Genomic DNA, 26,156 nt, shown 5'->3' with positions numbered 1-26,156 from the left:
GAAAAGCGACGCAAAGTGCAAAAAGCGGTTTTCGTCGGAGAGATTCCTGCTAGGAGAGATTACCGCGCCCTGGATTCTCAATAAAATGGATGTGAACGTGCTGCCACGTCCACTGCGTCAACGAAGTTTTTTGAGGCTCCAACAACATAGGACGGACTACTCACAATACGAGCCTATCCGAACTATGTGCGTTCTATTCAATAGATAGGGGTAATAGGGGCATAATGAGCACCCTAACTTCGTTGCTCATTTAAGCATGAAAAACGATAAAAATTTTGATCTGTCTTTAGTGCGAAACTTGCATTAACTATCTATAATTAAAGGTACACTATTCACAAATTGAAAAGTTTATCGTATAATGGTGAAAAACACAAATTAGATTCATGCATCAAAAACTAGCAATCAGTCGATGTGTGGGGCACAATAAGCACCCAACTGGGGCATAATGAGCACCCACGGGGTATAATGAGCACTCTTATAGAACATATCTTGAAACTGTGTAGAAGTACAACTAATGGGCCAACGTTAGTCGCGGGATGCCGTGATATTTGGCGGCTTGTTTCGAGAATGTCCCATCGCGCCTTACGGTGGCCAACCTGCCTGCAGTCCCTTTTTCTGACCGATTCGGTCTCAAAGATTTTTTAATATATGTTCGCACCATCACTGTAAACTGTAAACACTGACTATGGAAACAGACAAACTCACAAGCCTACTAAGATGAATTTCAGGTAAGTTTATGTGACAAGGTGTGCTCATTTCACCCCACCAAAAGGTGACCATTTCGCCCCTATCGAATCAGTTAAAGTTAACATGAGATTTTTATACTAATTATAGCTTAAAATTAAAACTTCAATGATGATGAAATTTGGGGTATGACCCATACGTCATATTGATGTGTCTACATACTTGATTGAGCCGTTTTAACGACCATACAAGCTTATTTGGAGTGCGCAATAATAATAATTTTTCCAACATCCAGGAACGAAGTTGATTTTTTAAATATATTTCCATATTTTAAACAGACAAACCACTTTTGTTCTACATGAAGAGATACTGTAGTAACTACGGAAGAGTTCCACATACCATATTGTATTAGAAAATGCGTAGTTTTGCGTAAAAGAGGGGTGCCCATTTCGCCCCGTGTGCTCATTATGCCTCAATCCCCCTATTATTATTTGTTCGATTTTAATGTTTTCCCTACTGTTTTTCGTGATCGTGTTACAAACTTTTATGTGCAGATAGAGTTCTAGTCATTAGTTTTTAAGTGTTCATTTAGACTGTTTGTCCGATGAATGTAAACAAAATAAATAATAATAATAATAAAATCCGCAGAAAGTGAAGTTTAATTATCATAAAAGTTATTAGTTAGTAAAGTTACATTTATACAAGAAAATTAAAGTGGTGTTGAACGCTACCTTGGGAGCCTGGAAGAAAATCGGTGAGTGATACTTGCCTGCTCGTGCGCCGTCTAAATCGTCCTCCGGTGGGAAATTCTGCTGTGCACTTGACAACAACTTTGTAGTAAAAAGATTTTTCTCAAGAGTACTGCTATGCTAACAAGCTCTAGAAACATATTTCACGCTAAACACGTTTTCTGGATCATCTGTTTAGTGGTGTGGTAGTAACATAAAATGTATTTAAAGATGGCACATTTTCGTTATATTTTCCACAGCATGCCACCTCACTTAAGTAGGACCTGCGTCAAAAACGACATTATATTTTAAACCGTCCGCAACAAAATGTGCCATTCTATTTTTAAAACCTAGTTTAATTCTATACTAAAAAGGACGCTCCTAAACATAATAAAACCAAATTTATGGCATATTATGCCATTGTCAAGTTAAATAATGAAACTGAAAAGTTTTACTTCGACAATATTAGCTTGTTCGCATATTCATTGTCATTATAAAACTCTTATAAATCAAATTATATACTAAACGGCTGTAAACTTGGGAATAACTGATGATTGTTTTAATTTATTGCAACTACTTTCATAAGCAGAAAATTCGATTTTCTATACATAAAAGGACCTTGATAATATTTTCTTTTGAGTGATACCCATTAAAGCTATAGCAGATAATATCCTGTATGAGAGGTTTTGACAGTCTATTTTGCCGAATCGGTCCCACTGTGCGCCACCGCTCTCCGTGTGATGTAATAATGCCTATGGTGGCACTGCTCGCGCGTGATTATGAATTTTGTGAGGCCTCCCTTCGCTACTTGTCTATTATTGTTGTAGCTGCACAATTATCTCGCGGTTTGGTGCTATTATGCCATGGACCCTGGGGTACTGCTGTTTTATTTTTTTCTTTCCTTCACCAACATTGGTGACAGTCTGTGTGTGTTGTTCGTTTCTAATTTCGTCCCGGGCACTCACCGGATCGAATTTTGCGGCTTTGCGGTTGATCGACCTAACGATTCGTTGCGCTACTATCTGCTAGTGCTACTACTGGGAACAACACAATCACACAGCTGTGAACCACTATTCTGGCTTTCCCCCGCGGGTGGGGAAATGTTTTGGTAACAGTTCTCTGGTAACCTCAATTTCCGACTCCGCAACACTCGAAATCACCATAAACTAATATCGAACTCGTTTATTTACCAGGTTCATCCCGGTTTGTACAACCCCCATTGATTAACCTAAAATTCAGAGGAGAGAAAATCCAAACAGAACCTGGACAGGCGTCGGCTACTGCGATCGCGCGCATCAATGTCAATAAACCGCAATTATCCATTTTCGCTTAATCAAATTTCGAGAAACCACACACTTATCGGACGCGCTTGCAGTTTTCAACTTTTTTTCTCTTCTTATTATTACTCTATTCATTTCAATGATTGGAAAATAGAGGGCCGTAAACGTTCACAATTGCCAGTCATTATTACGGCGCTCCGAGTGCTCACGAACACGGACGCTGAGCTTTTTTTTTTCGCTTTATTCATCCTGCCTCAATGAACCGTTGTTAGCACCATTATTATTTTTGCCTGTGTTGTTTGCCATCATTATTATCATTAGCATCCATAGCCAGCCATGTCAGTGGAACACAATCTGTTCACAAACGGTGGAAAATACACCCTGGGCAGAAGGGAAGGGGGGCGGGGTAGAGCATATGATTTCCACTGTCTATCAATTTACGGGAAAATTGACCCCGAAATTATTGGTTTCATGTTTTTCCGCGAAGCGAAAAAAAACGGATTAACACCCGGAGCCCGAATAAAAATCAATTAAAGTAATACCTCTCCCCTCAGACCGAATGTGGGAGCTGGTTTCGCTATCGAAAGGAAGGAAGGTGCGCGCATATGGTTGAAAGCTAATGGAGAAAAAGTGAAACAAAAACAACAACCGCGCGGGGGCGATAAATTATCAGGCACACGAGGAGCTGCCATTAGTGGAAGATGGCGCTCATGTAGATGATTTTTTAAATTTCTTAACCTAAAAAATATTTTATCTTTTTTATCATTTGATTCACATTCCTTGGATTTTATTACGCAAAACTAGCTTTGATTTGATTCAGATTGGATTTGGGTTGAAACTCTGTCGAAACGTAAAAGTCGAGTGGTTCAAAATAGAAACAGGTGAATACGCAACTCACTGAATCAGTCAACTGTCTCCACACACACTAGGAGAAAGGATCATTTTGATGTTGAGCGATAGCGGCTTTCGACATGCGCCTAACTACGATTATCTTTATTATACAAACACACAAAATAGTAGCTAATAAGCCGTCGTCGCCTGTTGCTTTAATCGTCGTCATAATACTAAACTTTCAATTTTTTAGCAGGATATATTTGCAAACGATCCTAATCAGTTGACATGCGTTTCGAGCACTTAAACACACGCATGAAATATGAGGCGGAAACTATCTCGTTCAAAAAAAACCTGTCACTCAGCAAGCGCTGCAAGATTACAGTAGTGTTGACGTAATTTCATTTTATCCAACAATTTCTTTACTCAGCCGCTGCTGTTGAGCTGCCCCCTCTAGCGGTGCGGTTGGTAAATACGTTTAACAATGAGTACCACAGTCAGTACCTACTCCAAAGGTGGCCCGCCCGGGTAGAGGCAAACAAAAGCCACTGTTGTTGTGTATCTACACGTTGTGTAGAAAGAAAGGCCGCGTGAATGCATCACGGGGTCGGGGCGGGTCGAGTCACAGCTCAAGCCCAATCTGTCGATGATGATGAAGATGCTGATGATGAGGGCGGTGAAAGAGCAAATCAAACACACGTTAAGTAGACACCGCTATTATTAAGCAATTTCATTCCAAAGCAGCAATAAAAGCAACAAACTGCTTCGCGTGCACGGTGGCGATGACATTAGTATGCATATATGCTGCTCTGCTGATGCTGCACCTTTTCTTTTTCACACCAACACACGCATACCATCGGTTGGAATAATACGATCGGCAGCCTCGGGGATCTTTCCTGCTTCGATCTAGAGAAGGAAATTATCGCTTATTACACCGATGAGCGAACGGTTTTGTTACACCCGGTCTACCCCGGTCCAACCAAGGCCTACTGTGGGTTGCTCTTTTGTGGTTGAGCGATCGCTGCGATGACGTTTAACGGAATGGGTTTTCATTACACACTTAACTAGGAGAGGAGGTGTCTAAATGTTGCACTAATTTAACCGATGCTGGTTTGATTTATCACTGCGGTTGTTGCGTACGGCCTCGAGGTGATGATAGCGGTACGAGCTGCGAAAGTCTATTAGCGCAGCGGGTTTACCTTCAGTATCGTGTTATTTAAAATGAAATGATAGGAAAACGTTGAAATCATTCTTGCCTTGGTAGCTCTGTGAAATATAGAATGAACATTGTTTCACTAAACTCATGAAAGCTACGGAACTTTGCAGTTCTTTCGGCATGTTCATATTGTATATTGTTTCAAAGAGCAGTTTTTATTAGTTTGTGACATTGTAGTTCCACCGGTTTAAGCTTTAAATATCCAGCTTTCCACGAGCGGTAATGGCGGATGGATTTGACATTTCATGTAGGTTGTCAAACTGCTAGTTCATTGGATATTTCCATTGAACTGAAATTAGTTAGATGGATTTGACACATAATGCAGGTTGTCATACCACTAGTTCAATGGATTTTTCCATTGAACTAGTATTATTATATGTCAAGTCCATCCAAAAAGTACTGGTTCAATGGAAATATCCAATGAACTATATTTTGACGACCTACATTAAATGCCAAATCCATCCGCCATTACCGCTCGTGGAAAGCTGGATAAGGTTAGATCCAATTCAAGTCTTAGCCAAATTCAGTCCACTTCCAAATCCATATCCAATCTAAATACAATCTAAGTTCAGTTCGATCTAATTCAAATCTTTTCCGAATCCCATCTAAATCCAATCGAAGTTTTATTCAAATCCAACCAAAATGCAATTCAAATCCAGTCCTTTTTTAATCCACTCTATATCCAATTCAAATCCAATCCAATTTTTTTACAAATCCAATCTAAATTCAAACTTATTTCAAACCAACTCCTACTCCTATCCGTTCCAAATTCATTCCAATCTAAATCCAACCCTTATTTAATTCAAATCCTATTCAAATTCTAAACTATTGAATTTCTTTATTTCGTTAGAATGGTGGTCTTTTGTATCTGTAGCTGTAAAAAAGCTGTTTGCAGGCTGGATGAATAATGATGATTCTTGATGTAATTGGAGCCTATTGAAATATTCGATTTTCTGAAGTTTTTCAATCCAAAACGATTCGCCATTCTTCGTTTCCAGTCTGCTTCTGCCCAGATCTTTCACATATATCCGCTTCTCATTTCTGGAGCAGTTTATAGATCTTCTTCTTATGGCCCGGTTTCTGACAATGATGACATGCAATGATGACATGTTTCTCATTGGTCTAGAATAGACGCCGGTTCCTACGAACAAAATTCTGGGCCCATAACCTATTTAACTTTTCTGTTTGAAGGTTGAAGGATTAAATAATGACAGTGCTTTATTGTGAAAGCTCTAACGACAGTACTCCTTAAATCCAAATCCTACCGAAATTTTATTCAACTCCAATCCTAATTCAATTCAGATCTGTCTTGAATTCAATTAAACTCAAATCCAAAGCAAAGCCTTGGTGCTACATTCCGACTCGGAGCTTGACCTTCTGTTTATTTTACACAGACTACGCAGTCAACTGTTTAAATGTACAGGACAATTGCGGGGCTAACGCTACGATCCTAACTGACACAAATAGTCTCTCTCGAGCCGAGACTCGAACCTACGACGACTGGCAAATATAACTCAAATCCTATCCAATTCAATGCAATAAAACTTTGAATGAATCAAATCCAAGTTCAATTCTAATTTTATTCAAACATAGTCAATTCCAGTCGAAATCAAGCAACTTCGCTTTTTGATGGCGAACACAGTAGTCGTGTTATTGTGTGGTGATATAAAATTGTTAATTTGCGTGTGAAATAGTGAAGTGATTCACGATAGATATATTCTAACGTGTTTCGGTAGTGAATCTACACAAGGCTAAGTACAAGAACAGTTGCTTTAAGCAGCAAGTTCGCGTTAAAGTTTGATAAAATAAAATTCGGTAATTGTATTATCAGATTTGCCGTTGAAATGTGTGGGCTTTAACTGTGCACGTTTGTTTCACTACAAGTTCACCGGGCTCACCAAGGCGACGGCAAAGATGATTACAGACAACGATAATCTTTGCTTCAAGTGTGATGAGTGTTTATCAAACCAGTGTTGTGGTGGGCAACATTTGACTCCGGACATGAAGCGTATCGAAGAAGAGATGCAGAAATTATCTTCTCTCTCTGACTCGGTCATTCAAATGCGGGATCAAATTGCGACCCAGATAAACAGCGCGATAAATATCGGTATGGAACAGTTGAGATCAAATGTAAAGGAGTCTCTTGAAAAATTATTATGTGAGAAATTTGAAAAATTGAATCATTCGGTTTTGCAATTGAATACGAATCAGAATATAGCTGCTATTAATAATGCTCGCGCGCGGCTTGGGACGATTCCTTCTGAATCGGACCAAATCGGCAAAAAGCGTAGAATCGAATACGAAAATAATGACGATGTTTTTGACGACGGTGCAACTTTTGCGCAAGTTGTTAAAAGTCGCGGTAAAAACAATAAATCTAACACAAGTAACAAAAGTAATACTAATATCGGATTTAAACCGGTTAAACCTAAGACTCGTCCGGTTATTGTGATTAAACCGAAAGAGTCCAAACAACCTTGCGAGGAAACTCGGAAGTTTTTGAAAACTAAGTGTACATCTACTGTACTGAAATGCGTCAATTGTGTAAAAACGAATAAAGAGCGTAAAACTAATTTGGACGTCAACCATGCCGCTTTTAGTTCAGAGTGTTTAATTCATAAAAGACTATTCGAGCACAAGAAAAGCAGCCTGCGTTTCAATAAATAGCAAACAAGTTCCAACGAGAATGTGAATAAGTTTGATTTTTTGTATTTTAATATTGCGGGGTTGACAACAAACTACGTTGCATTACGTCAGATTGTTGAAGATAAACGTCCACTTTTGGTGTTTTTATCAGAGACTCACATTGTCGATGATGAAGCATTTGAACAATATAGTATTCCGGGATACAATGTTGCTGCTTGTTTATCACATTCTAGGCAAACTGGCGGTGTTGCTATTTATGTCAGAGAATCAGTTCAATTCCAGCTTTGTCACAACGAAGCTAAGGATGGTAACTGGTTCTTGGGCATTACAGTAGTTGGTGGCATGAAGGTGGGCAATTATGGTGTTTTGTATCATTCTCCTAATGCTAGTGACCGCCGTTTTCTTGAAATATTGGAAAACTGGCTCGATGAATTTCTTGATTTGAGTAAAATAAATATAGTGACGGGCGATTTTAATATTAACTGGCGAGATGATGCAAATTCGAATCATTTGAAGCGTTTAGTTGAGTCTTTCAATTTGAAGCAAAGTGTAGATGATTATACGCGTATTTCCCAGCGGAGTAGAACTTTGATTGACCATGTTTATTGCAATTGTGATTCGATTCGTTCAGTTACGAATTCTGATATGAAAATAACCGATCATGAGACATTAGTAATTAATGTTCTAGAAAACTTGAATAATAATAATGATTCAATAACATTGAAATGCTGGAGAAAATATTCGAAACAGGCTGTTTCGAACCTTGTTGAGAGAAGCTTGGGTTTTCCAATCGCGACCGGTAGTTTAGATGAATCTGCAGCTGTTCTTACTAACATTTTGAAGACGAATCAATTTGTTGAACATAAATTTGTTTCGCTGAAAAACTCGAACAGCTGGTATAGTTTGGATCTTTTGCGCCTAAAGCGCAAGAGAGATAAACTGTACAACAAGTTTTGTAGATCAAACAATCAGAATCATTGGATTGAGTACACGTTCGCGCGTAATAAATATTCACAAGCGATTAAAAAGAAGCGTTGTGAATATATCCAGAGAAAGATTGTTCAACATCAAAATAACAGCAAAGAGTTATGGAAAATTTTGAAATCTTTGTTGAAACCTAGTAATTGTAAACCGCGGACTTTTGAAGGCACATTAAAACATTCAGAACAAATTATTGCATCTAAATTTAATGATTATTTTGTCAATAGTGTTTCATTGATCAATCAATCCATTGAATTGGTCGAGGAACCCGACGAAATAAAACAGCCGATTAACAGTAGTTGTACATTTGATGGTTTTCACCCAATCACGTTAGATGAACTGAGAAAAATTTGTTTTTCATTAGGTAAAACGGCTGGAGTAGATAATGTAAATGCTAGAGTTATTCAAGATTGCTTCAATGTCATTGGTCACACTTTGCTGGACCTCATTAATGAATCGTTGCAAACAGGGCACGTGCCTTTGGTGTGGAAAGAATCGTTGGTTGTTCCGATTCAAAAGGTTGCTGGAACGATTAAAGCCGAAGAGTTTCGTCCCATCAACATGTTACACACATTAGAAAAGATATTAGAACTAGTTGTTGGAGGCCAGCTTCTAGAATATTTAAATAGTAACTCGTTGCTAATTCCGGAACAATCCGGCTACCGGGAAGGCCACTCATGTGAAACTGCGTTAAACTTAGTGCAAAATGGAAAGATAACTTAGAAAATAGAGACACAATATTTGCTGTTTTTTTGGATCTAAAACGCGCTTTTGAGACAATTTCTAGGCCCTTATTGTTGAACACAATCAAGCGCTTTGGAATTTCGAGTACTGCCTTCAGATGGTTTGAAAGCTACTTGTCTGACAGAACTCAACGGACTGTTTTTAATGATTCTGTTTCTAGTCCCGTGGAGAATGATCTTGGAGTTCTACAAGGAAGTGTATTAGGGGCCCTTTTGTTTATTATGTATATAAATGACATGCGACGAGTTTTACGTTTTTGTGATATTAATCTTTTTGCCGATGACACCGTATTATTCATTGCAGCTAAGAATGTAGAAGAATGTAGAAGATTTACGTTCTCTAAGCAGATGGTTGAAGTATAAGCAATTGAAATTGAATATTGATAAAACTAAATTTATGATTTTCTCGTGCACCGTTGTAAATGATGATGAGGCAATTGGTCGCGTTCGGGAGATTAAATATCTTGGCGTGATTATTGATGACAATCTAAAGTTCAACGCTCACATTGACAATGTCATCAAGAAAATTGCCAAAAAGTATGGAATTCTATGCCGTCTGAAAAACGAATTAACGATTAGTAGTAAAATACAGCTATACAAGTCAATCATGTCTCCACATTTGGATGTTTGCCCTACTTTTTTATACTTAGCCAATAACACACAACTATTGAGGTTACAGCGTTTGCAGAATAGTATAATGCGTTTGATTTTAAATTGTGATAGATTAACTTCCTCTGTTTTCATGTTGGACGCTTTGCAATGGCTATCTGTGAAGCAGCGAGTTGTTTATTTGTCTATGGTGTTCATTTTTAAAATAATTAATGGTTTGCTACCTCAATATTTGAGTGACAGAATTGAAAGAGGAAGAGATTTTCATAGATATAACACTAGAACCGCGGATGAAACAAGAACACCTTTCTTTTTAACGAGAGCTTCACAAAATTCATTGTGTTATAAAGGTATATTTTTTTTCAATTCGATGCCAAGACATGTTAAACGTGCACCAACACTTGCGGAGTTCAAGAGAGAATGTATTTCACACGTGAAAGTTTCTATTGTATAAAACGATACTAAGTTTTTCAAAATGATGTAGAGTTTACCTGACGAAGTTTGAACAAACGGATCTTAAATGACGAAGTTTTAACAAACGGATTTATTTTAGATGAACTATTTGTTTTGGTTTCTATTCATATATTGATTGTTTTATTGAAGCTTGTAAATGACGAAGTTTTATACGAACGGATCTGATTGTGTTGTAAAATTTTATATATATGTTTATATTAAATTGAACTTTTCTAAATTTATAACAACAAAACTACTGTGTTCGTCACGGTGATGATGATGGATTTTTTTTCTTTTCATTATTGTTGTTGTAGCTTTAAAAATAATAGAAAGAGACTACAAAAGCTTGAGCCTCGCGCGCGGTTTTCAGATATAAATGATTTCTTTTAGCAAATTAAAATTGTTATTTGAATGCTTAGAAAAAATCATGAAATAGTTGTGGTTGGTCTGGCTGAAGGTCATGAAAACCCTGTACTAGTTTTGTGTGCTCTATGAATTAAGTATACAGTTTTTGAAGAAGTTTATATCTGGAGGTAAAATCAGTTCGTTTTTTTTTGTTTTGTATAACTGCACAGTACCAAAAAATGAAAGTTACAACTAATACAAATGAAAGCGCATAACGATTTCTAGCACATAAAGTGAAAAACATACACAATTTCACACCTTTAATAATGCACAATACAGAATCGTTTTAAGCCATGTAAATTTGTACGTTAATTGATATAAACTTAAAGCTTCGAATATAAATATGCATGCAAATTCACAATATATTTATTTACTTTGCATATGAATATAATGCCACACGGAATATTACATGGTTTCCAATGCTCCATTTATGTGCATTTAAAGTAATGTAATTTTTTTTAAGTGTGTGATTAAAATGTGATCACATTAATTATCTATAGATAAATCGTCCAGCTCAAACCTTTGTAGGGGCATGTGGCGGGACCATCATCATCATCATCAAGCCAGAATTTAACTTAAACCCAATTTTAATGAAATCCACTTCCAAATTTAGATTCAGACCAATCCAAACAAAATTCAATCTTTTATTCAATTCATAATCTATTTGACCCAAATTCAATCCAAATGAATCCAAATCCAATTCTATCCAAAATCAATCCATTCCTAATCCAATACAAATCCAATCCAAGCTAAATCCAAATTCAAATTTAATTCGAAGGCATCCAAGATCAAGGGATAAGAAGCAATTTCAAACCAATCCCGTTCAAACCCAACCAGGTTCGATCGAAATCCGATTTAATTCTAATCCGAATTCGCTATTGTACAATTTGCAGTGAACTTTGGAGTCAACTTTTCATGGTCTGGTTTCTGGCATACGATCGTTCGCTTCTGTTTCTCACTGGTTATTGGGTGTCATTGATTGTTCTTTTCAAGAGTAAGTTCGTCATCCTTCTTGCAGCCAGAGCCGTCGTAAGTATTTTGGACGACGTTGGAAGACTCCGCAACTCGAGAATCACCTGCAGTCGTCGATCTAAGTTTTCACTGAACAGGGTGATTTGAATTCAATTAAAATCCACTTGAAATGTGATTTAAATACAATCCAAATCCGATCTAAATATTATCCAAAACCAAATCCAGGCCGAACCCAATCTAAATTTAATTCAAATACAATCTTAATTCAATCTAAAACAAATCTAATTTAAACCCAATCTAATTAAAGTCCAATCCCAATCAAATTAGAATTCAATCCAAATACGCTCCAAATATTATCCAAATCCAAGATGAACCCAATCTAAAACTAATCTTAAAAACAGTCATAATTCAATCCAAATCTAATCCACTGCAAATCTTACCCAAATGAAATCTAAGTCTAATATACATCCAATCAGAATCCAATCCAAATTAATTCTGAGCATTATCCAATCCATATCCGAATCGAAAGTCAAACCAATTCTATCCCATCCGAACCAATCCAAGGATAATCCCAATTCGATCCAATTTAAATTCAGTCCTAATCCAATTCGAATTCAATCCCAATCGGATTCAAATCCAATCCAATCTAAATTTAATTTAAAACCATTCAAAATCCAAACCAAATCCAATCCAAATACAAGCCGAATCTAATCTAAATCCAACTCAAATACCAAATTAGATTTACTCCAATCCAAATCTAATCTAATTTAAGTCAAAAATCAAACAAAATCGAAATCTAGTCAAATCCAAAACCGATTCAAATTTAATCCAAACCCAATCCAAATCCATTCCAAATTCAATTTCCCTCCAAATTCAAATCAAAATTATTCCCAATACAATACAATTTAGATTCAGTTCAAATCCAATCCGAATGCAATCCACATGTAATTTAAATACAATCTATATATCTAAATCGAATTCAACCCCAATCTAATCCATTTTAAATACAATACTAACCTAAATCAAATCTAAATCTAATATAGACCCAGTCGAAATCCAATCCAATCACATCCAACCCAAAATCAATCCAAATTTAATCCCAATCCAATCCAATTCCGATCAGGATTCAAATCAAATTTAATACCAACCCGATACAATCCAAAATCAGTTCAAATCCAATTTTAAACCAATCCGAAGTACTCAATCTAAATTCAATCCAAACACAGCTATAATTCAATTCAATTCTAATCCAATTTAATGCCAATGAAATCCAAATCAAATCTAAACCTAATATATATACAATCAAAATCAATCCAAATCCGTTCTTAATCTAATCCAATCCATTTCCAAACCGAACTTCATCCAAAATCGATTCAATTTCAATCCAATTCCGATCAGAATCCAAATTGAATTTAATCACAATTCAATCCAATTCAAATTCACTCCAAATCCAATACCAATCGAATCTTAATCCAAAACCATTTCAAATCCAATTAAAATCCAAATCCAAATCCGGTCCGGTCCGGTAATCAACGGGTCGTAAGTTAGGGTCCTGGGTTTGATCTCAACCCGATCTGATTAAAATTCAGTTCTCATTTAATCCGACTTCAATCCAAGTCCAGTTCAAAATAAATTCGAATTCAACTAAATCAAATCCCAATTCAATCTAATATTCATTTTAATCGAATTTAAATTTAACTCAAATCCAATTTGATTCAAATTTAATCTAAATTTAGCCCAAGCCAAATGTCATCCAAATTCAATCCCAATGGAGTCTAAATTCAATTCCAATCTAATCCGATTCAAATCCAATCCTAATAACTGAATCTAAACTTAGTCCCAATCTTAGTGTAATCCAAATCCAGTAGAAACTCTACTCAAATCCAATCCAAATTTAATCCAAGTCCAATCAAAATCCTCATTATTGCTGGTTTATTTTCGTTTTCGCTATGAATTGTTATACTGCCGGTAACCGCAAGTCAGTCCCATCTGTAAAAATGTTAAAACGAGAAAACAGCTTCGAAAGATATTTCATTCACGCTCAGTTATCACTTATTTAAGTTGAATTATTTTGACAATATTCATGCTAAAATATAGTTTGCATACTAGCCTGCACTAATTACGTTGTAAAAACCATTGATATAATTGATTTTATGATAAAAACCTTGAGTGTGACTGCCTTGCCGTTACATTCTACACCGAAGAGAAAAGTCACCGCAAGTCATTGCCATGTTGTGTTGACGTGTTGTTATTCGTTGCCGTGGAAAACTGTCAATCCTTCGCTGTTAGGAAGTGTATGTCCATGAGAACCTTTTAAGAAATGTCGACGTTGGAAAATCTCATGATGTTCGGAACCGATGAAAGCTTATCCGGTGAGGACTCGGATAAAGAAACTGAAGCCGGGACTGCAGTTGGTTCATCCGACAACAAATGTCAAGATGATCCAAATCCATTTGAGGTTCGAGCATCACCTTTGGAGATTTCTTGAAACGATTCTTGGATTCTGATGGAAGTTTTTTTGATACTCAAGATTTTGCGGATAGATCGACGAAGAAGCGAACCAAGAAAAAAAATTGACTTGAATTCGTATTAGCAGAAAATTGCTCCACATGAATTCATCACCAATCCAAACTAAAAAATAATCCCAATAATTAAAAATTATTTCTAGATAACTTATTTTCATCTAAACGGTCGTACCGAACTCTTTTTTACTCCCCACCCAAGTAACAAAACTGGTTTTATCAAAGTTTTATAGCGCTGTTTTGGCTGTTTTAAGCTAGGGCATTCATTTTACTGTTGTATTATGCATGTTTTTTTGTAAATCGGGACTGACTTTCGGTTATTTTTCTTCTGGGACTCACTTGCGGTTACTTTGCCTAATGTGACAATTCGACTTGGTATTGATTTCCACTTTTGTTGAACAAACCACTATTTTTAATCGGTACATCTGAAAATATACTCAAAGCTAGGCCAAAATACGATGCTAACTCAGAATTGACGAAATTACAGATGGGACTGACTTGCGGTTACCGGCAGTATAATGGTTGTGGGTCCTAATGTTGCCTCAACTTGCTCACCAATTTATTTATTCTAGAGCTGTATTTTTTGTGAAAGATTACTGAGCACTCGTACAGCGTCTCTACGATTCGATAGAGAATGTCAAAATGTTGCTTGACTTTAGGTATGAAGAAAACATCATTTACAAAACGAAAAGACTTGGGCCCAAATGCATTGCCTGGGGCACCCCTGTGGTGACTGAAATGGACTTGAGTTTATTTTGAGAGCGTACTCTTCGTTTGAGATCTGTTGGACTGAAACCAACACAGAAGCTGAGACCGAGGATGTAAATTATCACTCACGCTCAATTTTTTCGCAAACCGATAGCTCGTACAATAAACACATTTTTGAACAACTTTGTATGATGAACTTGAACTCCTCAAGTATTTTTACAACTTTGTCGAAGAAAGTAGTGCACCACAAATGGGTTCTTTTACTTGGCGTACAAAAGTATTATCTACAACTTCGGCGAAGAATCGGCACAGGAAAATACCCAAAATTAAATTTCCCGTTAGCCTAAACAAATTTGTGATAATAATATTCATAGAAATTCTTAGCAATTTCATTCCATCCTTTTCAATACCTTCCATCATTTTGATTATCCAACTTTTTTGCAACAGTTTACAAATCATTTAACAATAATCAAATTGAGTCTGGGAGCGCTTCTAAATTTCAGTTCTTCACTTTTTTTGTTGGTAGATTTATGTATAAAATTTATGTCATCTTTATAACTCGTTATTTGCGTTATTTTTGGACCTTCGATGCAAATTTGCGTTTCTTTCCAATTTCTCCCGATTCCCCAAGCATTTATTCTCTGTACCACACTTTGACAACATAATTTTTTTTTGTGAGGCTTTTTTTTCAATTCCCACAAATTTACTACCGCTGAATGGTTCAAACCGGTCGGTCCGGTCTGGTCCGGTTTAAGAGAGAGAACATTATGCGACCGTTTACCGCACTTACAGCATAATTTATCGCCCGAAGCGGAACCAAAATTAGTCCACCGTCGGCGGTGCGGTGACAATCGATTGGATAACGATTGAGCAAGCGGCAGTGGACTCTCGACAAATGGTGACATACGTCCTATGTGCACGGCACGGCACGGCTCGAAAAATCATAATCAATCAAGATTACTGCGGCGGTAGTGCGCTGTCTGGCCTACGGGGGTTGAAGTTACGCGAACTGCAGCATTTCGAATCTCATCGAAGCATGCGGTGACCCTACGACTACGAACGAAACAGGTGATGATTATCATTGCCCGAGTGTTTCGTGGTGATGCGATGTTTTATTTTATTATTATTCTCTGTTTTTTTTTTGTTTCTCACGCGCCTGGACTCAAACTGATTTGATCGGAAAGTTTATTAGCAATAAATTGTAATCGTCGCGGCTCTCATCACGACCTGGGCCCGTAGTAGGTCCATTGTTTCGCTTTTCCAAGAAGATGAGGCAGTCGTTTTCGGTGGCGTGCGAACTGAGAGGACAGGTTATACAACAGGTGTGCCCCGGAATGACCGAGGTGGAAGATTCGTACCTGCGAATTACGGATATGTTATTTCGTTTCCCATTTACGTCGTGATGCATGTTGCGGTTTATGATACAAATGTAGCACGATTGATTACTCCGATTAATTTTGATTGTTTGGTGAGAAATTTTCTCGTCATTGTTCTGAACAAGTGCGTGTCGAGCAATTTGAATCAAGGCGACATTTTAAAATTTTAAACCCGTAGAAAAATTTCTACATTTCGATGCTATCGTAACTGTTATTACTTCACCCATCCGTTCGAGCACATTTTCCAATTTCCCTTCTGTTAGAATTCGTTTCGTTGGCTCTGACAACACCCACTCTTGCATAGTTTGCACCTGACACGGCCTGCTGTGTTCTGTTCTGTTCTGACAGTAGCATAGCGCACCGTTCGGTTCTGCTCTGCTGACTCAAAACCGGCGTACGTACGCAAGATTCCATGACCCCCTCGTAGCCGTAGGAGGCCCCCTTTCTGCGGTTGCTTGCACTGCAATAAATGCCTTTGCAGTGTAAAGTAGGTATAACCGAAACCACTTGCTCTGAACAATGCCGACGGCGACGCTGATGACGGCGGACGAGGAAAGGTAGAATTTTATGCAGCAAACAGAAAATTAAAAGTAAAGCAGCACTCATACTCACACTCACCCGCAAGCGCGCAAAATAGATAGAATGTTGGAAAACAAAAACACCGATTCAATGTCATTCCAGACGACGCACAGAGGAGTAACTCTAGTGAAAACCTGGCCAAAATTATTTTCGCTGCTATTTAGCAATATTTTGGGAAATATTTAAGTGAGAAGTGGAAGTGGCTGGTTCGAGTATTATATCGAAAAGTAACTCTAAATATCACACACACAACTTAATTTTTACATTTACATAGCCTATGTGTCTTCATTAATGTTAGTGGGCAAATGACGTAATACGCTCGAATGATTTGTTTTCGCAAAACGAGCATCGGAACAAATTGAGAATTTACCAGAAAAATGGTGTAGCAAAATATCTTCATTTAGGACCTATCAATTTGATGCTCACGAATTATATGATGCCTCGTGGAACCTACGTAGGTTGGAAAAAGCCTTTTGTACAGAGTGTTATTTTCCTGGATCATTGATTCTGTGCATCAAGTAATTTTTAAGTTAACTTTAATTAGTTGAAATTCATTCACTAAACTAATCTCATTTCATCTTTGTTGAGCTGAAACACTGTTTTAGGCGTGAGGCAGGCACCCATCAGGGTTCCCATCAGGTATTTTTTTTAATTTCCCGTGTACGCGTGAACACTTAACATCAAAATTCGTCATAAACAACATTTTTCAAACGGGTCGCAAATGCCAATTCGGACGTTACCGGATGAGATATTTGCGAGGATGTATTCGTGACGTTATGAACTTCCATTCCTCCGATGATTATATGATCGAATTCCGCGAGATTTGATAACTTTTTTAATATTGAAAATGCTCGAAAATTCGTAAAAATCACTAATTTCTAAAACTTCTTAAGAGTAACTATAATTTTGAAATTTCGGAATTTCTATCAACCGGTTTATTAGCATTGAACATAAAGAACTCATTTGCTGCAAAATATTGATCAATTGTCATTTTTTTGATGCCTGGCACAACTTGTTATTATAAATGGTTCGATTCCCAAAAAAAAAATGCTTTAAAACTTGTCAATGTTTACAGCGCTCCCAGCATATGATGATACCGTTTAACGTTCATCGAGTGATGGCATTTTGTGGAGTATTTATTTGAGCTGCAGGAAAAAATATAGCGGCACCAAAAAGCGACAAAAAACTTTTTTCTTATTTTGGCCAGCTTTTTGTTCTAGGTACTCCTCTGTGCGACGACGGCGGCGTTGGAGGCATCTGTCATTGTTTGTTCTGCTGAGTAGACTATGCCGCTCGGGGTGCTAACCGAAACACAAAAATTAGCATTTTCGAGTAGGCGAACCGAGTGGAAACGCTACTTCCGCTCTACATGATGATATTATGTGGTGTAAGGTTACCGATTAATATGGGCCGGTTCAAATGTTACGTGCGTAAAATTGCAGTTGTTTACCTCTCCTCTTCCAAGCTGGCTTATTGGTATTTAAGGCGGAGGGGAGCACTTCTCATGACTCATGATTAAATACAAAAAATAAAATCCAACATATTTTGTGACACAATAAACACAATTTTGATGCAAAAACAAATTTCCCCGAGTTTCACCGTATGGCGCCATTTTAAGTTTTAAAGAAATTCAAAATTTTTTTAGTTTTTTCGACGCCATTTTTTGAGCCAAATATTGAAATTCAGGAGTTTGTCCACATAATAGCGTTTTCTTACCCATCTTTGTTAAAAAAAAAAAGATTTTAAATCAGACAATAACTGACTTCAAAACGATGATTCTAAGAAAGCAGTTCCGGCATTTTTAGATGTTTCACTGAAGTCGAAGAGATCATCCACCAGCATAAAAGTACGGATCGTCTACGGTAGTAGGGTGGACTTCATCCGGCAGTTTTGACCAGTATTAGAGAGGATGATAGGCCCCGCGTCAAATTCTCAACGCTTTTTTCAAGGGCGCCTTTTTCAAGTGTTCAAAAGTGTGTATCGGCTCTTGTGTGCAGGGAGAATTAGAGGATTCCAAACAAAACGAGCGGTTTCAAGAAGTGGTCTCAACCGCGCACAATTCGAGGACTTCAGGCAGTACCCGATCAGAATGACAAAACAAAAATATAACAGAAGATGTTAGTTTGTTAGTCTCTAGTCTAGTCTACACTAACACAGCCAGTACTTGAAAGGATGCTAAAAAAAAATGATTTCCATACATTTTTCTTGTCAACGGTCAGGTCTACTGTGTAGCGCAATATAATACAATGTAATCTAAGAACGGGGACAATCCGTACCAACCGTTCCGTATGTAAGAAGTCATATAATTCGTTGGGAGTGCCAAAGCTAAGAAAGTACACTCCTTTGTTGACCAATCTCCTGGGATGGAACATAAGTATTTCCTCCTTGTGTTCGGGTTTCAAAACCAAGGATATAGCGCCTTTACTCGCTTCAACTGTTACGGTTGGAACTTGAGTACTAACTCTAGTCCTAGTGCTGTTTTAAACAAATTACTTTAAAAAAAAATTACATTCACATTTTAACATTCATTCAGACTCAACATGTCTGCTGTATGAAGAGTTTTGCTTTAAGTATATCAAAATGGTAAGTGAACTTTCGCTTGCTCTAAAACACATGACACTTTTTTTAAGTCATGAGAATCTAGATCGCGGCTTTAAGTTATATGCAAACTTAGGAAAATCGAAAAAAGCAAAGCCTTGGTGCCGCAATTCGACTCGGAACACGACCATCCGTTCACCACAAACAGATCCCGCTACCAACCGTCAAGTGTACATGACAATTGCGGGGCCGGCACCACGATCTCACCGACACCAACAGTCCCTCCCGAGCCGAGAGTCGAGCCCACGACGAGTGGCCTGTCAGGTCAGCATCGCACCAGCTGGGTGGGTTTAGAAAAATCTACTTGGTTGAAAAAGCACTAACCTTCAAAAAAAAAAAAAAAAACTATATCATAAATATTCTCGCACCTAAAACAAACGAGAATTTTTTATCGTACAATTTTTTATCATATCCGCTTGCTCGGTAACTGCACTCCATACTTTAGCTACAAAACTAGAAAAATTTTTGCAGCAAAAGAAATTTCCCTTGCAGCCTTCCTCGATATTGAAGGGGCATTTGATAATTCATCTCATTATCTAATCACTGCTGCAATGGAGAAACGTGGTTTTGACAATTGCATTATTCATTGGATAAACGAGATGTTATCAAAAAAAAAAATATATCAGCAAGCTCTAATATAAGTGTAAAAGCTATGAAAGGGTGCCCGCAAGGAGGTGTGACATCTCCTCTACTGTGGTTATTAATAGTTGATGATCTTCTCAAAAAATGATGGAAGAAGGCTTTGAAATAGTTGGATTCGCTGATAATATTGTGATTATTGTTCGTGGCAAGTATGATGATATCATCGCAAACCGAATGCAAATTTCCTAGAACATTGTTTTCTCGTGGTGCGATAGGGAAGGCTTAAACGTAAATCCTTCAAAAACCACTATTGTCCCATTTACACGTAGAAAAAATATTATGCGTAATGATATTAGGCTAAAAGGTGAGCTTCTCAAACACTTAAATAACGTCAAATACCTTGGAGTAACTCTTAGCTTAGCTTAGCTTAGGTAGACTGCCCGTGGTTGCACATGATGCTGTTTTATTTAGAGACCGCGGGTACCACTGCATCTCTACGAGAATCACAAGATAGGAATTGTATGATAAGCTCTGGTCACATTTTGATAAATAATGCCATGTTTTATGCAGAATTTTAGCATCACAAAGCCTATTACGCGAAAAAAATACCTATTGAGCAAAGCTAACTTGCAAGCAAGATATGCCACGCGAAATATTTAAGGTCTGTACGTATTCGACGACACTCACTTGCATCTGGAAATGTTTCAAGCCAATTTCATAAAAAGTTTTTCCGTGAATACTGCCATGCCATAGTAGTACTGTAGTACCTACTCACAAAAAACACACCATTTTAGCAAAAAAAAAAAAAAAACACCTAAATGAAATAAAACTGAACCAAAACTTAACTGAAGCTGAACTTTAGCTAAATAAAAACTCGAAATTAAACTAAACTAGAACTAAATTGAATCTAAACTGAAACTTAGCTGAGCCGAGCTGGACTGAACTGAAAATTATAAAATTCATAACGAATGAATGAACCTTTCCAGTAAGCAGCTGTAAATTATTTTGTCATTACATTTACATTTGCATTTTTTTTAAATGTACCTATTAATGTTAGCCAAACTATGCCTTACTTTAAATTTTGTTTTCGGTACTTCTTCAAACGATGCTGGAAAGGTGCAGTTTCAATATAGCACGGAATACTCTAACTTCATGTACATTGAACATAGTTAAAGTGAAATAAGAAGTAAAAAGGAACGCTCTCACCAGTTTTAGGACTAGGTATTTATATCCTTCTCATATTCGACTCCTTTGTTTTTATCGACAGAGAGCTGGAAAGGTTGCTTCCAACCTCTGGTCTTTGCGAAATCAAAACACACCGGAACAACAACGGCTTTCATCCAATGAACGTAGACACATCCCTTTTTCGGATACAAAATTTATAACTTACAGAAACTAGAAAAAATGAAAATATTTCGACGAGAAACATTTTCACGTCTGTTCTCGATCACAGCTTGCTTCGATCCATCATCTATAACAGAAGATGTTAGTTTGTTATGAGAAAACTTTCAGGTTGTGTTTTCAATTTGATCTTGTTAGATGTTAAAGTAACAGAAATTATAACAGAAATGATTCTACCAGTATCATAGTTTGTTACTAACGTATCAGCTTTCTAACAAAATAAGTTAGCATATATAGCGCTCAATCAAACACTCGACTGCTTTACTTACAAACCATCTCTATTCTCTCTACTCAAAGCTTTTCCATAGATTCAGTGCAGACCTATCACCACATCTCCCCTTGTTTCAGAGACTAAGATTTGAATGTGACAATGGTATGTTTGTAATGTAATTCGATGTATTGAATGTCAAATATTTCGAAATAAATGATTCCCTTCTACTGTAAGAATCGATTCGGACGTTTTTTGGGGACAGAGTTGTCCTGCAACCGTTTCTGCTCCAACGGATTTCGGTGGTGAGACGTGATTTCCCTCCTGATTCCTGCCAGATTCGACAGGATCCGTCTGGTTCTGTTCTTGCGGTTCATCAGTCTTCGTTGCTGTGACTTCGTCGTGCGGTGTATTTTTCGCATCGTCGTTGAGTCTCTTCAGATGACTCGAGTTTCTGTCACATACCTTTCCCGACTCTTCATTCTGTACAGTTACTCGTGAGCCTTGCTTGCCAATAACAGCCATTACGGTGGGGTTGAACGTAGTGGTGAGCTTATTACCAGGAATGACATTTTTCATCAACACTTTATAGCACTCAACGATTTCCGATGGTTTAGCTTTCCGTCTTTGGTCCTCCGATATCCTTTCCTTCTCCTTCAGCTGCAAATCCCGATCCCTGTAGTCCGAAGAAACTAGCGCTGTTGTACATGTACTGACGTCCTGAGGAGAGGGTATTTCAGTCCGTATGGTTCGACCGAACATCAACTCACTTGGCGTTTTTCCTGTAGTACTGTGAGGCGTTAAGGCGTTTAGAGCTTGACTAATCTTAAGCCTTTTAACGTGCGATCTGTTCTGGCGCTCAACGAGGCCATTTTCCTGCGGCCAATATGGAGTAGTCTTGTTGAGCACAATTCTCTTGTGTTTGCAATAATGATCGAAAACCGTGCTCACGAACTGACGCCCGTTGTCGAGAGTGATGGTTCTTGGATACCCAAGTCTCACAAAAATCCTTTCTAAACGCTCAGCTGTCTCACTTGCAGTGATCTTCTTAAGAATCTCGACCTCTTTGTATCGACTGAAATAATCGATTATCACCAGCAAATAATCACCCGATGGAAGAGGCCCAAGAAAATCGATTGCCACATCGACCCACGGTTTTTCAGGCAAAACTCTCCTCGTCATAGGCTCTGGTCGGTCGGGTATACTGACCAGTCGATATCCTGCGCATCTCTCGACCATTCGAACAATTGAGTCGTCTATTCCCGGCCACCAACAATTACATCTCAAGCGCTGCTGCATCTTCGTTCTTCCGGGATGTCCTTCATGGACAAGCTCAAGTAGTCTTTGCTTGAGACTTCTAGGTATAACCATTCTGCTGCCTCTGAAAATCAAATCTCCAACGGTCCACACTCTCTTTTCTAAACATTCTCTCAAGGCTTGCATTTCTGGGTCATCAGCAGAAGCCATTTCAACTTCATCTACGTCAACAGCTGTATGTTCTATAACGTTTCGGATGTAACCATCGGAATCTGGGTCGAACTCTTCAATTTTCGAAGGGCGTAACAACCGGGACAGTGGATCGGCGATATTTGACTTCCCCTTACGATACACGATCTCCTAGTTGAATGCCTGAAGTCTCAGGACCCAACGCTCAATCCTCAAACACGGTGATGACGAAGGCGTAACTTGGAAACGTTCCACAGCCCAGACTAGCGCCAAAGCATCCTTCTTTGTCTGTGCGTACCGGCACTCTGTGTTTGTTAAACTTTTACTGGCGAACGCAACGACCCTTGGACGATCTTCTTGGAACTGTAAGAGAACTGCCCCTAACCTCACCGGAGAAGCGTCTGCCACGACTTTAGTTTTTAGTTTCGGGTCGAAGTGAGCAAGTGTGTGGATGTTCGCTACCAGACGAATTAGCTCTTTGAAGGCTTGTTATCTCGATCTCGGTAAGTTTGAAAGCACACTTCGATTGATTTAAAAGCACCTCGTAGTCACTAAGCTTCTTGAGGACTTTCTCCAATGCCAAATCGTGTTCAACCTCCGACCTACCCGTCACCACAATGTCGTCAATGAAATTCATCGTGCTCTCACAGTCCCCCAAAATTTGCTCCAGACTCTTCTGAAAAACCTCCGGTGAGCATGAGATTCCGAAAACTAAACGCTTATACCGGAAAAGTCCGCGGTGGGTAATGAAAGGCATCCTTAATATCAAGCCGAGAGAAAAACTTGGCCCCATTCAATCTCCAACAAACTCCACGGATTTTCCAAAATTACATTTCGACCCATGAGCTTGCGCATGCATTAAGAATTTTTCCAGTGTTTCATCCGGCTCTGGCTTCATAGCCCAAAACAGAAAGCGTTCGTGAGCCGCATGCCTTTGGGGTGCGAAATAATTATCCATTTTCCCAATCGCCACGACGTATGGATCGATTCCTTCTTTTTCATTAGTAGCCACGTCTGCTCCAGGGATATTGAAGAAAATGTCTTGAAGTTCAAACGAGCCGCACGCCAGAAGCATATCCTTCTTCTCTGTTCCATCTTATACTTTCGTTGCTCCTAAACAGATTTCGAACCCTCTTTTCCAAGTGTTCCATCTATTTCTGCGATCCGTTAGAGGAACTCCGGCGATTGTAAATGCCGGCAGCTTAGAAAAGAATTTCACGGTGTCTCTGGTTGAAGAACTTATCCAAAAAAAATTAGTATCGCTCTAATACTCGTCATTCGAAAGCTTGAGCTGTCCCCTTTAATATCCTACCAAAATTGAAATGTTCTATCGGGGGGTCTAGAACAATTTGTTTTCGAACATATATTTGTAATTGAAAAACTAGTGAAATGGCAATAAATAATATGTTTCAGAAATACAAAAAGTTATCAGGGTTGTCTGATCGTACTGAAATATTCAGGGTTGTTTTTATTCATATAACAAAACAACGCTTTACATAATATCAGATTTTTGAAAAGTGTTGAGTGGGGTAAAAAAGACCCTTGAAAATTTGGAGTCGAAAATCAGCTGAAAACAAATAAAATGTTGTCCATTCTGTGCCGAACACGCATCAGTATCGGACGTGTGATCGGTGATAGAATATAAATGGCTGAATTGTGCTACAGCAGTGAACGAGACACAAAAGAGGAAAAAGAAGAAGCCATCAGTTGACAGTGAGTTGTATCGCTGTGTGGAGTGATCTCACACTTCGCTCGCTGCTGGTGACTGTTTGGTGCTGCTGTATTGGTGCTGCTGGCTGTAACGGCTGCAACTTCGAACGATCGGACAACCAACCTTACTGGAAGGGAGAAGTAAAAAGGTACGTGCTCTTGTCGGCGCTAGTGCGCTAGCCTTAGCGGGATGGATGTAGATCCCTCGCCTCCCGCGCCACCATCCCCGAACCCCTCTGACCCTGACCCTTCTGTCACCCCCTCCCCTGTTCATTCTTCAGTCCCCCTCGCCCCAGGCTTTAGCCAGACGGAGCCCAGGGCAGCTATGCTGTCTATTTTCGGCCAAAGGCGGGACCGAAATCGAAACAGTTGAACCTCTTGCAGATTTCTAAAGACCTGACGAAAGAGTACAAGGGCGTTACCGAAATTTCCAAGGTCCGGCCTAACAAGCTCCGTGTCGTGGTCAGTAACCGTCAGTAACCTGAAAGAGGCCAACGATATAGCTTGCTCTGAGCTCTTCACAAGCGAGTATCGCGTTTACATACCCGCACGAGACGTGGAGATCGACGGTGTCATAACCGATTCGAGTCTGTCCGTCGAGTGTATACTGGCAAGTGCCAAAGGGTGCTTTAAAAACAAAACCTGTCCCGATGTAAAGGTGCTCGACTGCAAGCAATTGCGGTCAGCATCGATCATCGGTGGCAAAACAGTATACACCCCGTCAGACTCGTTTCGAGTTACGTTCGCCGGGTCAGCGCTACCAAGCCACGTCTCGATCCACCGGGTTCGTCTCCCTGTGCGGATGATTCCTGCATTAAAAATGCTGAAAAATGCATTCACTGTGGGGGGAGTCAGCATGAGCTCACGACATGTGCGGTGTACATGCAGCGCAGGGATAAAATAAAGAGGTCTCTCAAAGAGCGTTCGAAGCGTTCTTACGCTGAGATGCTGAAAAAGACCGTTACCACTTCTCCCATTACATCAAACCCTTATGATCTGTTGTCCTCTGATGAAACCGATTCTGACGATTCACCAGCGGGAACATCTTACGCCAATCCTGGGGAGTCTAGAAAGAGGAAAAATATTTCCTCTCCTAAACTTCCCCGAAAAGGTCCTAAGATTTCCCAAAGTGAAATGAAAGTTACAAACAAACCAAACAGTGCTGCGGAAAAACCGAAGCAAACTCCTCCTGGGCTTGCAAATTTAAAGTCCCAGAAGGAGCTCCCAGCACTGCCAGGAACATCTAAAACCCCAGTTGTTCCTTTTGCACTCCCAGTTGATGAAACAAACTCTGGATTAGTGAAATTTTCTGACATTGTGGACTGGATTGTTGAAACTTTCAATGTACCCGATCCAATTAAAATTTTTCTTACAGCATTCCTCCCAACAGTTAGATCATTTTTGAAGCAGTTGACTGCCCAATGGCCCCTTCTTGCAGCGATTGTATCCTTCGATGCCTAATTCAACTGCGTATATGA

General features: G+C 38.7%; 1 protein-coding gene across 7 annotated transcripts in view; it reads left to right on the top strand.

Annotated features, from left to right (window-relative positions):
- Nucleotides 1-26,156, top strand: part of LOC129717488 (uncharacterized) — a 90,989-nt gene that overhangs the window by 49,673 nt on the left and 15,160 nt on the right. The gene's annotated exons all lie outside the window — the stretch shown is intronic.

The sequence above is a fragment of the Wyeomyia smithii genome, chromosome 1, assembly GCF_029784165.1.
Source record: "Wyeomyia smithii strain HCP4-BCI-WySm-NY-G18 chromosome 1, ASM2978416v1, whole genome shotgun sequence".
NCBI classification, from domain to species: domain Eukaryota; kingdom Metazoa; phylum Arthropoda; class Insecta; order Diptera; family Culicidae; genus Wyeomyia; species Wyeomyia smithii.
The sequence above is the reverse complement of the archived record's forward strand: the minus strand, read 5'-3'. Positions and strand labels throughout refer to the sequence as shown.